Source organism: Balaenoptera borealis, assembly GCF_965194805.1.
Source record: "Balaenoptera borealis genome assembly, chromosome: 10".
Taxonomy (NCBI): Eukaryota; Metazoa; Chordata; class Mammalia; order Artiodactyla; family Balaenopteridae; genus Balaenoptera; species Balaenoptera borealis.
Genome location: NC_138874.1, coordinates 9,275,151 through 9,289,357, shown reverse-complemented (window position 1 = coordinate 9,289,357; position 14,207 = coordinate 9,275,151). Strand labels below are relative to the sequence as shown.

The following is a 14,207-nucleotide window of genomic DNA, read 5'->3' as shown; positions in this document are numbered from 1 at the left end:
AAAACCACAATGAGCTATCACATTACACCAGTTAGAATGGCTATTGTAAAAAAGACAAGAACTAACAAGTGTTGGCAAGGACGTGGAGAAAATGGAACCCTTGTGCGCTGTCAATGGGAATGTAAATTGGTGCAGCCACTATGCAAAACAGTATAGACATTCCTCAAAAAATTAAAAATAGAACTACCAAATGGTCCAGCAAATCCGCTTCTGGGTATTTATCCAAAGAAAACAAAAACCTTAACTTGAAAAGATACATGCACCCCAATGTTCATTGCAGCATGATTTACACCAGCCAAGATAAGGAAACAACCTAAAAGTCCATTAATGGATAAATGGATAAAGAAAAATGTGCTATATATTATGGTGTAAAGTATATTTTATATATTTATATTTTATTACTCATAAAAATATTATGCAATATTACTCAGCCATAAAAAGAGAAGGAAATCTTGCCATTTGCAACAGCATGGATGGATTCTAAGGGCATTATGCTAAGTGAAATAAGTCAGACAGAGAAGACAAATACTCTATGATCTTGCTTATATGTGGAATCTAAAAACAAACAAACAACTGAACTCATAGATAGATTGGTGGTTGCCAGAGATGGGGGTGGGAAGGTGGGAGGATGGGAGAAATGGGTGAAGGGAGTCAAGAGGTACAAACTTCCAGTTATAAAATAAGTAAGCCCTGGGGATGCAATGTACAGCATGGTGTCTATAGTTAATAAGGGAATTGGCTAGTCTCTGCTCCAGCATGTTAGGGCTGGGAAGCCTGGAAGGCAGGGGGGACTTGCTGTTGCCTTAACTCACACCCTGGTGGTTGATGCTGGTTGGCGGCTGGGACCTCAGTGGGGCTGGACCCCATACCTGGGGAGATCTCTCCATGTGGTCCCTCTGCCAGGGCTGGTCTGGGCTTCCTCACAGCATGGGTAAGGATCCCAAGAGAACCAGGCAGAAGCTGTATCACGTTTTTCCTTGTGGTAAAAAACATATAACATAAAATTGACTATCTTAACCACTTAAAAAACAAAAGAGAGAGAACCACTTCCCTGGTGGTCCAGTGGTTAAGACTCTGAGCTTCCACGACAGGGGGTGTGGGTTCGATTCCTGGTTGGGGAACTAAGATCCCACATGCCACACAGCATGGCCAAAAACCCAATCAAACAAACAAAAAACACCTGTCCTCTTTTCAAGCAAAAGTTAGAGGAGACATTTCTCAATTTGTTGGGTTGGAAAAGAAAACTATTTCTTATTTTCAGCATCTCCATCCCCTTTGAATATTGGCAGATGTGGAGGAAATGACATTCTGGGACTTCCTGTCTCAGCACTTAAAAAGGCACTGTGGCTTCTGCTTTCACCCTCTTTGGATCCAGTTGCCTAAAAAGGAGTTCTAGATAGACCACTAAATGATGAGAAACCACATGGAGAGCAAAAGGCCCAGCCAGTCCCCAGCCATCCAGGTTCATTGGCTGCAGTGTGCGGTCCCTAACACACAGTTAAGGAAGACTTCTTTGTGGTTCCAGCCCCAGGGGAGCCCCCAGCTGAGCACAACTGCATGTGGGACCTCAGCCAATATCTCATGGAACAGAGCCAAGTCATCCCCACGGAGCCCTGCCTAGATTGCAAAACCGGGAGCAAATAAATGGTGGTGTTTGCTTCAAGACACTAAGGGTTCAGGTGGTTTTTGTGCAGAAAGAGATGGCTGAAATACCTAGCCCTAGGCAGCACACAGATGGTATGACATTTTCATATTCCTTACCCCAGTGCACAAGGTCCTAAAAGATCTGCCTGCTGTTCTTACTTCCTCTGGTGTTACTCCCTGTGCTAGTTAGCCGGGGCTGCTATAACAAAATACCACAGACTGGGAGGCTTAAACAACAGAAATTAATTTTCTCACAGTTGCGGAGGCTGGAAGTTCAAGGCCAAGGTTCAGTTTCCAGTGAGGATGCTTCCTGGCTTGCAGACGGCCACCTTCTCACTGTGTCCTCACATGACAGAGAGATAAAACACATGAGCTCTCTGCTGTCTCTTCTTATGAGGGCACTGATGCCATCACGAGGGCCCCACCCTCATGACCTCATCTAACCCTAATTACCTCCTAAAGACTCCACCTCCAGATACCATCATAAAGAGAGTTAGGGCCTCAACATAGGAATCTTGGGAGGATGTAACTCAGTCCAGGCACTGAGAGGCACTCCCTCTCATTTTTCTCCAACAGCACTAAGTTTTCAGTTTCTCAGACATGACACACTCATTCCTACCTTGGGCTGTGTAACTGCTGTTGCCTGTCTGAAATGTTGTGCCACCCAGACCTTTGCCGTTTCCTTCTTATCATTCATCTCAGAGAAAATGTCACTAATATTTCCTCAGCATGGCCTTCCCTGACCACCCACTTGTAAAGTATGCCTCCTGGCCACTCCACCACATCACCCTGTAGTGTTTCATTCACAGAACTGAAGTCTCTCTGAAATGATTCTATTCGTTTGTTTACTTGTTTCTTTGCCCATCTCCCCCCCACGTGATGACCACGACGATGGGCAGCTTACCTGTCAATTTTATGGCTGTTTCTCTGATGTCTGGAATAGTTCCCAGCATGTGGTAGGTGTAAATTTTAATCTAATGAATAATCTACAGTACACCTACATTGTCGAACTTTTTTTTTTTTAAGATTTATTATTTATTTATTTTATTTATTTTTGGCTGCATCGGGTCTTAGTTGTGGCACACGGGATCTTTGTTGAGGTATGTTGGATCTCTCGTTGCGGCGTGTGGGCTTCTCTCTAGTTGTGGCGTGCAGGTTTTCTCTCTCTAGTTGTGGCACGCAGGCTCCAGGGTGCGTGGGCTCTGTAGTTTGCAGCACGCAGGCTCTCTAGTTGAGGCACACGAGCTCAGTAGTTGTGGTGCGCAAGCTCAGTGTGTGGCGCATGGGCTTAGTTGCCCCACGGCAGGTGGGATCTTAGTTCCCTGACCAGGGATCAAACCCGCATCCCCTGCATTGTAAGGCACATTCTTTACCACTGGACCACTAGGGAAGTCCCTGTCGAACTATTAATAAGTGTATCATATATTTGACTGTTCATCAAACACACATTATCACACAATAGTTCATTGGGAGTTGAAGATGGATCAGATATGTTCCTTGACCTTCCAAACACTCCCCCTGGTTGCATAGGGTGTCTGGAGAAGGGCAGAACATAAAAATTTTAACGTAATGTGATAAACACTCTAATAGAAGTGTACACAAGAAGGGTGGAAATTCAGGTTAGGGAGCAATGAATTCTGTCTGGAGAAGCAGGTCATGGAGAACAACAGACAGGACATTTTAGTTGCTCCTTGAAGAACAAGTAGCAAATGCTAAGGAGGTGAAGGGCAACATTCCATGCAAAAGAAAGAGTGTGAACGAAAATACAAGTGATACCACTTGGCTTGATGCCGGGAGGGTGCAGGAAGGAGGGAGGGCATCAGTTATGGCTGGAGCGAGGAGCAGAACTAGGTTATAAAAGGCCCGTGGATCATAATGAAATCTGTACTTTGTCCTGCAGGCATTGGGGAAATGAGAGCAAACCCCACTTTGACAGACACCTAATTTGAATGTCAGGAACTTACGTCTCCTCCGCTGCAGTCCTAGAAATGGATTAAGAACCTCCCAGGTGTACACCACTAGCAAGGATCTCATGGCCCAGGGCAGAAGTTACTGAGCCTCAGAGGCTGGGAAGAAGTGGGGAACAAGGATTGGGGACCCTAAGGAGGAAAGGACTATGGCAGGAGATGTGGGAGCAGAGAAAGGCTGGGAGCAGACTGGACAAGGGTGGTGGGCAGAGGGCCCTGTGGGTGCTGCGTAATGGTGTGGTCCAGGGGGTCAGGGGCCGTGAGGGATAGCACTGTGCCCCAACCTCCTGGGGTCAATCTTTTCCCATCTTCCTCTCATTCTCCTCACCATGGACACGTGGCAGGCACGAGGTGGTGGGGAGGAGAGGGAGGTGCAGTGGCAGGACGTGGGTGAGAGCCTTTCCTTTCCACATTCAATACCAGGGACTAGTGTTGGGAAGAGAGGAACAGACGGAGTGGGGTAAGGAGGAGGAGGTGGAGAGGGAATCTCTTCCCCCCTTTCCTCCACCAAAGGTCCTATTTTCTATTTTTATCTATCTATCTATCTATCTATTTATTTTTGGCTGTGTTGGGTCTTTGTTGCTGCGCGCGGTCTTTTCTCTAGTTGCGGCGAGCAGGGGCTACTCTTCGTTGCAGTGCGCGGGCTTCTCATTGCAGTGGCTTCTCTTGTTGCAGAGCACGGGCTCTAGGCGCGTGGGCTTCAGTAGTTGTGGCTCGCAGGCTCTAGAGCGCAGGCTCAGTAGTTGTGGCGCACGGGCTTAGCTGCTCCGCGGCATATGGGATCTTCCTGGACCAGGGCTCGAACCCGTGTCCGCTGCATTGGCAGGCGGATTCTTAACCACTGCGTCACCAGGCAAGTCCGGTCCTATTTCCAACAGATACTCACAGTAGAACCAGGAGAGGAGTTGGGGGCGGGGTTGTCATGTGGGAGACATGGCTAACCTCAGACATGGTGTGATGCAGCGATGATTCTGCAATGGCAAAGGAACTGGGCAAAGAGAGGCAAAGCGTGTGTGTGTGTGCACGCGCATGCACGCACACCTCCAGAGTTATGAAGTGAGGGAGAGGGAATCTCTGGAATCACCCAGTTGGGGGGGTGGGTGGAAGGGAAAGGGGCAGGTACAAGGGGCAGCATAGATTAATGTCATGCCATCAGGGACCGGCAGCCGAGGGCCGGAGCCACCTAGCAGATGGGAAGGCACATGACCTGGCTCTGTGGTTCTACTGCAGTGGCTTCTGAGGTTCTTGCCAAGAACTGCTTGATGGACTCCCACAGGACTGGTATTGGCCTTCAGTGGAAAGAACTGCTCCCCTATGGCAGGACCAAGAGGGTGTAAATTAGAGAAAAGTATGCTAGTCATTTGCTGGTCAGATTGCTTTTTTTTTTTTTTAATTAAGAAGCTTAGAAGACATATTACAAATTTGCTTTTAAACCTTTTCACCAAACTCCTAGACTAGTTCCACTTCTAGGCACTGTTTTCCTAAAACAGCACAAAAGTCGCGAAAGTTGCCTTCTCCACCAAGACCTCATTCCATTACAATTAGAAGTTAACTGTTTAAACTTAAATTTTAATGGAGTCAGTTTAATTATTGAAACCTCATAAATGAACGGTATTTAGATAAAAATAATACGTACATATATTTTAAAGTCAAAGTATAAGAACTATGTGGTTATACAATACCAGTACTTTTTCATAGAATTGAAACATTAAAGCTGAACATATACATATATATATATTCATATATATATATATGAATCACTGAATCACTTTGCTGTACACCTGAAACTAACATAACATTGTAAATTAACTATACTTCAATTTAAAAAATGGTTAAAAAAAGACAGATGGGGCTTCCCTGGTGGCGCAGTGGTTGGGAGTCTGCCTGCTAATGCGGGGGACACGGGTTTGAGCCCTGGTCTGGGAAGATCCCACGTGCCGCGGAGCAAGTAGGCCCGTGAGCCACAACTGCTGAGCCTGCACGTCTGGAGCCTGTGATCCGCAACAAGAGAGGCCATGATAGTGAGAGGCCCGCGCACCGCGATGAAGAGTGGCCCCCCGCTCGCCACAACTAGAGGAAGCCCTCGCACAGAAACGAAGACCCAACACAGCCAAATAAATAAATAAATAAACAATAATTAAAGGTGCTAATAATTTAAAGTACGGTAACTTTAAAAAAAAAAAAGACAGATGGAGAAAGAAAAAACCTCAAAAATAAAAGATATCATCCATTCAATTATATAAGGAATATACATAAGCTTATAAATAGGGTTTATTAATTTTTTGAGCATTATATTTCATGGTTTGTTTTGTTATATCAGCAACTAATATCTATTAAAAAGAAGGTTCTGGAATCTTGCCCTGGCTTCCAGAATTCTTGGGGAAAATTTTTCTAGAAGCGTTATTTCTGTGCACCCTCAATTAAAATAGCCCTGCTCACATGTATATGATTCATTCGTTTGTGTACAACCTACTTGATGGAAGGTGCTGTGGCCACTACTCTGAGATGTCAGATATATAAGTATATACTTATATGTGTACATGCAGAATAACACTTTATGCATATGTCCTCTCCTGCTGGCTTGTGATCCTCTTTAGGGCAGGTTCCATGTCTGTTTAATCTTTGTATATTTGTCTGATTTTTAGGACAGTGCCTTGACCATAGTTAGGACTAATTAGGTGTTTGTTGCCTGCTGTGTGGTCTGCTGGACAAAAATGGTAAAGATGACCACAGAAAAGATGGGTTTGGACAAGTGTGGCTAAAACATACCCTTTAAGTGAGTAAACTCTATCCTCTTCCAGAGTGCATTTCCAACATCAAATGGTGATGAACTAAAGCTTTATTTTCTCCTTAACGAGTAGGTTCGTTAGACAGGACACTTGAAGCAGGGAACAACAGGTGACGTCATTACATTCTCTGTCCACGATGGCATCATACGCACTGGGCTCCAGTCCATTCAGCTTGTATAGCACTGGCTGTGAACATCCTCTGAGGTTAGGATACCGTTCAGGAGTCCCGCGTCATCACTTTCCATTCCTTCCAGCGCCTGGAGTCCCATTTTAGCTGCAGGGATCACGCGGTGTGTCTATCACGTCACTTGTAGAGATACCAGGACTGTTTTGCGTCTACTGTCCAGTGCCCCCACTCCAGCACCCTGTGTCATGTACCGTGTGTGTGATTTAGAAGACGGGCATCTGAGCTGAAGGCTTTGCCTGCAGCAAACTTTTCAAAAAGAAAGTGTGAGACATAGAGAACAAACTTACGGTTACCAAAGGGGTAGAGGGGGGAGGGATAAATTAGGAGAGTGGGATTAGCAGATATACACTACTAAATATAAAACAGATAAACAACAAGGTCCTACTGTATAGCACAGGGAACTATATTCAACATCTTGTAATAAACTATAATGGAAGTCTATAGTTATAAGATATATATATAACTGAATCACTGTGCTGTACACCTGAAACTAACACAACATTGTAAATCAACTATACTTCAAAAAAAATAAAAATACAAAGAGAAAGTGTGAGCAAGGCAATTTCTCAGTGTTCAGCAACAAATTCAGTCCAAATACCTAGGTAGCTGTAACCCACATCACCTTTTCCCTACAATAAGAGACAGTAGGATAAAAAGTCCCCCTCTGAGTAGCCAGGGCTCCAATTGTCCTTCAAATACTCCTGCAATTCCATCAAGATTACCATCCCATGGGTAGTGGCAGGGATTTTTAGTAACCTATTTTTCCACCCGGGAATATCTTTTTTTTTTTTTTTTTTAATTTTTGGCTGTGTTGGGTCTTCGTTTCTGTGCGAGGGCTTTCTCTAGTTGCGGCGAGCGGGGGCCACTCTTAATCGCGGTGCGCGGGCCTCTCACTGTCGTGGCCTCTCTTGTTGTGGAGCACAGGCTCCAGACGCGCAGGCTCAGTAGTTGTGGCGCACGGGCTTAGTTGCTCCGCGGCCTGTGGGATCTTCGCAGACCAGGGCTCGAACCCGTGTCCCCTGCGTTAGCAGGCAGATTCTCAACCACTGCGCCACCAGGGAAGCCCCCGGGAATATCTCTTTAGGACAATCACTTTCATTTCATTGCTATTCAGTTCCAGACGCAGAAACGTAAAGAGGGAAATCCAGAAATAAAATCGGAGGGACAAAGAAAGCAAGCGATGTAACAAAATACTTTCTGAGAGTTACATGGACTTTGTGGAATTTCCTTTCTTAATAATCCTCAGGATCATCGAAAATAGGTCCCGGCTGCCCTTCTGGGTCCTGCAAAGTTCTCGGTCTTGTACCCCTCCTAACTTGAACACCACGCTGGGCAGGTGGGAGCTCTCAGGGCAGGGGTCCCTTACAGAGCAGCTGCACAGAAGCTTCAGGAGCTCAGGGCTGCCAGCACTCCCTTAGCTGGTTGCCAGGTTTCCAGAGTGCTAGAATAGTAAACAGTTGTTTCTCAGAAACAGAGATGGGGTTATCCACAGCCTCACATGCTAAATTTAAATTTAATGAAGCTCTTTCCTAACAACCCGTATCAGTGATTTTCAACCGGGCTGGTGGTGAGACAAGATCCATCTCCAGGGGGGTTGGGGGAAGGAACCAGCACGTGTACTTTGAGAAAGTTCCCAGGTGACTCTGTATCCCACCTGCAAACCCCAATGCCTCTTCAGAAAACCACTGGCATAGATCTTGGATGCTGGTGGAGGGCCTCTCTAGCTTTTTCTGCAATTTGCCCACAATGCTCCTGACATTTTGGAGTTCACTTCTGAAGCACTTAGGGAAGATGACCTAAGCCTCCCTCCCCCAATGCTGCCCTGTGAACTTTCTCACACTTAGGAGAGCATAGCTAAGGAGGCTGAATAGCATACAGAGAATGAGGTGGGTATAATTCAATATTGACAACAGTTGACTGAATGTCTTAGGTTTGTTCCTTGGAGCTGCCGAAGATTTCAAATGTAAATTTGGATGTCATCAATCACGTCTTCCATAATCCCTGCAGAACAGGGATGGTTGCACAGCCTGGAGCAAAGGGCTGACGGTGGAGGCAGATGCGTCCTTCTACTGTCCCATCTCAGACACATCTTCCTGCTCCATATCCTTCTCTCATGCCACGAGCTTGGGAGGGAAGTTTCCTTCTTGCAGAGATGCTGGGAAGAAGGAAAGCACAGGCAACATTTATTTGACCCGTGACTGAAAAGACCCTATGACTTTCTGAATCCAAATGCATATTAGGGAAACCAAAATGAGTCTGTATTTACAAAACTGCCAGTCGTTTTCTGTTTGGTAAGCCGTGAAGAGCTGCACATAATCGTGGGGAAGACTGTTCCTTGGTTCTGAGGCTAACACTTGAATTGACCATTTAGTTATGCAAATAAAAGGCAAAGCCCCAAATTGGAAAATGAGACCATGGCAGACACCCCTCAATGGCTAACACAGGGCTTCCCAACTAAAGACCACATCTATGCTGCACTGGTTCTCAAAGTGGTCCTGGGACCCTTTCAGGGGGTCTATGAAGCTGGAACTATTTCTTCCAACACGAAGACAGTACTTGCCTTTGCCACTCCCATGCTTTCACGAGCGTACAGTCACATTTCCCTGACGTTATATGACATGTGATAATGAAACATTGCAGGAGCCGATAGGAGAATCCAGCTGTCTTCTATTAAGATACATAATAAAGAGATGTGCAAAAAAGGCAAAACAATGCTACTGTACCTACCCATTTTTTTTTTTTTTTTTTTGGAAAATAGAGTTATGGGGCTTCCCTGGTGGCACAGTGGTTAAGAATCCACCTGCCAGTGCAGGGGACACGGGTTCAAGCCCTGGCTTGTGAAGATACCACATGCCACGGAGCAACTAAGCCCGTGCGCCACAACTACTGAGCCTGCGCTCTAGAGTCTGCGAGCCACAACTACTGAAGCCCACGCACCTGGAGCCCGCGCTCCACAACAAGAAAAGCCACTGCAATGAGAAGCCCGCGCACCACAACGAAGAGTAGCCCCAGCTCGCCGCAACTAGAGAAAACCCGTGCACAGAAACAAAGACCCAACACAGCCAAAAATAAAAACAAATAAATTAATTAATTAAAAGAAAAAAATCATTAAAAAAAAGTTATGTTTCATAAAAATATATTCTTTGTGTGAAACCTATATTATGGGTTTGTTATTGTTATTCTAAAATGAATTAAGAAATATTCTTAAAATTTGATTTTTCTTTTTAAAATTATTATTGTGATAAAATATACATCACAATTTAACATTTTAACTGTTTTAAGTGTGCAAGTTCAGTGGCATTAAGTGCATTCATATTATTGTACAACCATCACCACTAGCCATATTCAGAACTTTTTCATCATCCCAAAATAAACTCTGTCCCCATGAAACAATAACTTGCCAATGTCCCTTTCTCCCGGTCCCTGGTAACCACTATTCAACTTTGTTTCCATGAATGTGACTATACCAGGTACCTCATGTAAGTGGAATCATACAGTATTTGTCGTTTCCTGTCTGGCTTCCATCACTTAACGTTTTCCAGATTCATCTGTGTTGCATCAGAATTTCATTCCTTTTTACGGCTGAATCATATTCCAGTAAGTACATACCACAGAATTTCTCAGTTTTTATACCTGCTATGGTAAATATTGAGAGATATAAGCCACACAAATAAAAGCTCTTTATGGTTCCACTATAGAAAGTGGGGAAAACAAACAAACAGGAAACAGATATTTGCTTTACTGGCTTACCTTGCATCCAGTGGCCATGCGTCTGAGTTCTCACCAGTGAGACCTAAAAGTAGGTGAGAGTTGTTTCTGAGAAAGCTTCTGCTTCCTCCCAAAAGGTCCAGGTAGGAGACAAGGACATGCTGACATGACCCTGTCTTCTCCCTCTTGCCTCGAATGCCTGGGCTGAGGCAGCTGTATTGCAACTGTGAGGGGCCACACACGTGGCCTTTTGGATGACAGCATGGGAAAACTGGCCTAGATGGCATCCCTGCGGAGTCTCCTCATTCTTTTTGTCACCTCAGAAAAAGAAACGCTATTTGTTTAAGTTTTAGTATGACTTCCTGTTCTTAGCATGCAAAGCATGGCTAATGGATACAGTTACCTAAAAGCTCGAAATGTCCTGTGGCAGGCGGTGCTGCGAATTTTGGTTGCCTTGAGGAAAATGTTTTATTCATTTTTCCCCCTTACATATACTTAGAGATTATTCCGTGCCTAAAACATAAAACCACACACAAAAAGAAAACGTGTACTCTGGCATGAGTGTGTGTGTGTGTGTGTGTTGAGAGCTGCTGACAGATCAGTGGCTGGGCAGAAGGTGGGAGAGCTGTCCCCGCATCTCTGGCAAGAGCAGAGCTGCTGGGGCGCCAGAGACAGAGTGCGGGGAGAGCCAGGGAAAGGGTGCGAGAGCCATCCTCCCCTTTGCCTGCACCTGCCAAACCCCAGCACCCTGCAATGGTGCCCTTCCTGTGAAGTGCTACCCAGAGACCCAAACTGCCAAGACCAGTGTCTCCCTGGATGAGCTTTGGCTGCTTTGCTGGGACCCAGGACTCTGGTTCCACAAGCAGAGCCCTTCGTCTCTGATTATGGCTTCTCTCATTGGGTGTTCATCTCAGCTCTCAACTCTTCTCAGCATATGGCATTCAGGGTCCTTCTACCTTCACTCTCTCCTCCATCTGCTTGCTGCATCTTCCATCAGTCTTGGTGAAAGCCTCTTGCTCATGGTGCTGGGGACCTAACAGCCCCCATAGGACCTCCTGGGCCTGGCCCCCCTGTAAAGGGGAGGAGCAGGGAATACGGCCACTTCAAAGACCAGAGGCAATCATCCTGAAAAACGACGGGTGAAAATAATGCCGGAAATAGAGGCACCTAATCACATGTTATTATCACTCTTGTCCCACATTGTGATCTTCGGTGGGTATCTCAGTAGCACGGGACGGCTGGTGAGCCAGCATCCCCTTTCCGGTTCCACTCACATTCTGCATGCTGAACACTTCCTTTTGTGCCTTATATTTTCTTAAGGCGCCTTGATGTTTGCTTCTATGTTGTTTCACTGCTATAAAAAATGTAGGGGTTTTAAAAAGTATAAATAACAATTGTAAGATATGAAATCTAATAAACGAATAAAAGTGTCTTCAACAAAAAATTTCTCAGCTTTTAATAATCACTTTCTTATGGTCAATGTACCTGACTTAGCTGCCTCATGGTGTGTTTATTTTTTATAAACATCTTCTCTCCCCAACTAAATTTTAGCCTTGTACGGAAGAGAATACACTGTGTCCTCTTTGTAAATCCCAACATGTAACACAATCCCTGCATGCAAGGAACGTTCCATCAGTAGGGTACTTGTCCCTACCATAACCATTAACAGCCTCCCCTTGCACTTTCAGATGTATCCCAGTTTGGACAACAAATATTCTGGTCACTCTATGAATAAGTGATTGTGGATGGTGAACATGGTGCAGAAGCATCCTTCATGCTGCATTTTATCTGGCTTCTTTTTCCACTCTCCTTTCCTTTCTCCATGTCACAGCCAGATTTCTGATGTTTGTTTTTGAAAACAAAACAAAAGCATTCATTAGCGGTTCTTTCACATAGAAATACAGAATTGTAATTTTCCTTTCAAGTCCAGCAGTATGTTAGGATGAGAGAATCATCTCCTGAAAAGCTGTATGCAAAATAGGGTTGTTCTCCTTTCAGCTTAGCTGATGGGGAGACAAGGGCAGAAGCAGGATGGCACAGAGGCAACCCGGAACAAACTTGATATTCTTCAAGTAGCCTGAGCTAACCCTTTGAGCCTGAATGTAAGCAGAGTGTAAAATCAGCAGGTGACACAATAAGACAGCAATTAATTCTCTGATATTTTAAAACATCATTATAATGAGTGGCACAAGGAAGATGTGTTTTCGGATGTCAATTATCATTGGTATCAAAGGGATTAAGAAATTAAAATTATATTTAGTCCCTAAGCAGTCAGTTAAGATGTGATCCACCCAAGCAATGTGATTTGAGGATTTAGAGTCTGGTTTCAATTCCTCTGAAAATAGCAGACATTGCTGTGATCTGAATTTAGCATGGCCCTTTTGACAATAAGCACAATTTGTGAGAAATCTCTATTTGGCAGTGGTGGAGGCCATTTTATCTTCCATGTGCAGAGGGCTGCCTTTGAGTTGGGTACCTGTGTGAGTCTAAGAACCCTTCATGTGAGAACTGCACTCAGTTCAGACTTGGAGGAGACAAAACTGTTACAGGATGGGAGGATTCAGAATTGACTCTTGTGGCCAGATTTCCCCTCCTGGAGTACGTATATTTTTGGTACAGGCAATGTTATGGTAGTGTTCAGTATGCTTAGATACATTTTGAAAAGCACAAAGTTTCAGAGGTGAGTGGTATGTTCAATTAACCCTGTGCTCCAGAATAAAAGCCAACTCTTTGCTGGAACCTAAATAATATCTTGTTGGTTTGGAAGATAAATCTTACCCCAGGTACCAGCATGCTGATATAAATGTTAATCCTCTTGTGACTCGGTTTGATTGAATTTTGATTCTGGCTTCTATTTTTGGTCACCTTCTTCTGGAAAATGTCTTATGTGCCCCACAAACATCATGTAAGACCCACATTCTGAGGTGGATCTCAACCTATGCTCCTGCAAAAACTCTGTTGCTCCAATGCTGAACTCAAGTGTCCTGCTGGTAAATTCAAAGAATGGTAACTGTTTCTTAACTTTCAGAAAACGATAATTTAATGGATAGGATTTTCTCAACTTCAAATTATTTTTTTTCCCTACTTTTCTTCACACTTAAGAACTTGGGTTGACCAAAGACAAAATGAATACAAATATAGCAAATAAATAAAAACTCACGCATTTCCTGTTTTCCTTTTTTAAGTTCATATTGATTGTTGCAACTGTATATGCATCTATTAAATAGAGTTATCCTTTCTTTTAGTCAAATTATCTTGGTTTTGGTGAACGATTTGAATATATCAGTACGTATCAGAGCCTAGCACAGTGCAGACACTCAATAAATGTTTGTTGAATGTCTGATTATGGGATGAATACATCATGGTCTTCCCGGAAAGCACCATGGGATTCTGCAAAGAGTATCCTGTCTCCTGAAGAAGTTGGTGAAATCACCCACCAACCGAAGGCAAGACACTGTTAGAGGCCCCTGGAGAGACAAAGAAGAGCTAGATAGTTTCCACCCTTTGGAGAATTGTTCATCTTTGGCAAAGTTTGATTGGTAAGATATGGCAAGAACACAGATTACTGTACTACCGTATAAAGAAAGATGGGTGTCTTGGGTGGACCTAGAGATTATCATACTAAATGAAGTAAGTCGAAAAGAGAAAGACAAATACCATATGATATCACTTATATGTGGAATCTAAAATATGGCACAAATGAATTTATCTACGAAACAGAAACACACTCAGGGACATAGAGAACAGATTTGTAGTTGCCAAGGGGGGAGGGGCCGGGGAGGAAACCATTGGGAGTTTGGGATTAGCAGATGCAAACTATTGTATATAGGAAGGATAAATAACAAGGTCCTACTGTATAGCATGGAGAACCATGTTCAATGTCCTGTGATAAAACATAATGGAAAAGAATAT

The 14,207-nt window shown here is 44.2% G+C and overlaps 1 long non-coding RNA gene across 1 annotated transcript; it reads right to left on the bottom strand.

The window, feature by feature from the left end:
- Positions 1 to 1,013: 1,013 nt before the first annotated feature.
- LOC309635901 lies at positions 1,014 to 14,006 on the bottom strand. The gene is made up of 3 exons (XR_014249091.1): positions 10,062 to 14,006; positions 6,381 to 9,254; positions 1,014 to 4,923 (listed from the first exon to the last, which is right to left on the bottom strand). It is a non-coding gene; the product is annotated as an uncharacterized lncRNA (long non-coding RNA).
- Between the last annotated feature and the right edge of the window lie 201 nt (positions 14,007 to 14,207).